We start from the raw sequence: 919 nt of genomic DNA on the forward strand, positions 1-919 counted from the left end.
GAAAAACAGCGTGTTTCTGCTTCCACTCAAAATAGGCATTTTCAAAATGATATAATAAATGATCTGTGGAGTATTTTGAGCTGAAACTTCACAGACACATTCTGGGAGCACCAGAGACTTATATTACATATTGTAAAAAGGGGCATAATATGTCACCTTTAAAGTATCCTGTAGAAATGTGCTCTAGTTAAACTAATTATATACCTTATTTATTTATTACATTATATATTTTTTATTATTCATTAGATCTTGCTCAGGCCAAGTTGAGAGCGTCTGCTTGAGTTATTCTGGAAACAGACACAGTTGAGCTGAGCTGTGAGAATACTGAAGATCTGAAGATGGAGATGTGTTACTTCAGCATAAATGGAAGAGAAAGTAACTCAAAAGTGAGCTCATCATGTCAGCTCTCACTCACTGGATCTCAGATCAGTGATTGGTCTGGAGGTCAGAGTTCATCTGTGAGAATAACCTGCTTCTACACTGTGAATTTGTCACAAGTACGATCTGCTCAATCTGATCCAGTGACAGTAACAGTCCAGAGTGACTTTTTATTTTCAATCTATTGTTGAATTCTATTTTTCCTTATGAACAGTGACCACTACTGTTTAAGCTTTGACAACAACCATAAAAACTTGTGGGTGACCTTATTTTTTAAATTAAACGTGTTACACATACCTTACATTTCAGCATATGAGCTTTTATTACAATGTAAAAAAATAAAAAAATAACCTTGAATATTAATTTGCTGTTGATTTAAATGAGTTGTCTAAACCAGTGCGATGGATGTTTTTCAATGTTTATCACATTAGATAATTCTGTCCAGCTCACATTTTATTTTTCACCTTGTGACATTGTGGAAATCTATTTGCAGCTTCAACTGCGACCTCTACTGGTGAAACTGTGACAACTGCCACAAAAA

This window comes from Sinocyclocheilus grahami, unplaced genomic scaffold (assembly GCF_001515645.1).
Source record: "Sinocyclocheilus grahami isolate Dianchi unplaced genomic scaffold, SAMN03320097.WGS_v1.1 scaffold44.1, whole genome shotgun sequence".
NCBI lineage: Eukaryota > Metazoa > Chordata > Actinopteri > Cypriniformes > Cyprinidae > Sinocyclocheilus > Sinocyclocheilus grahami.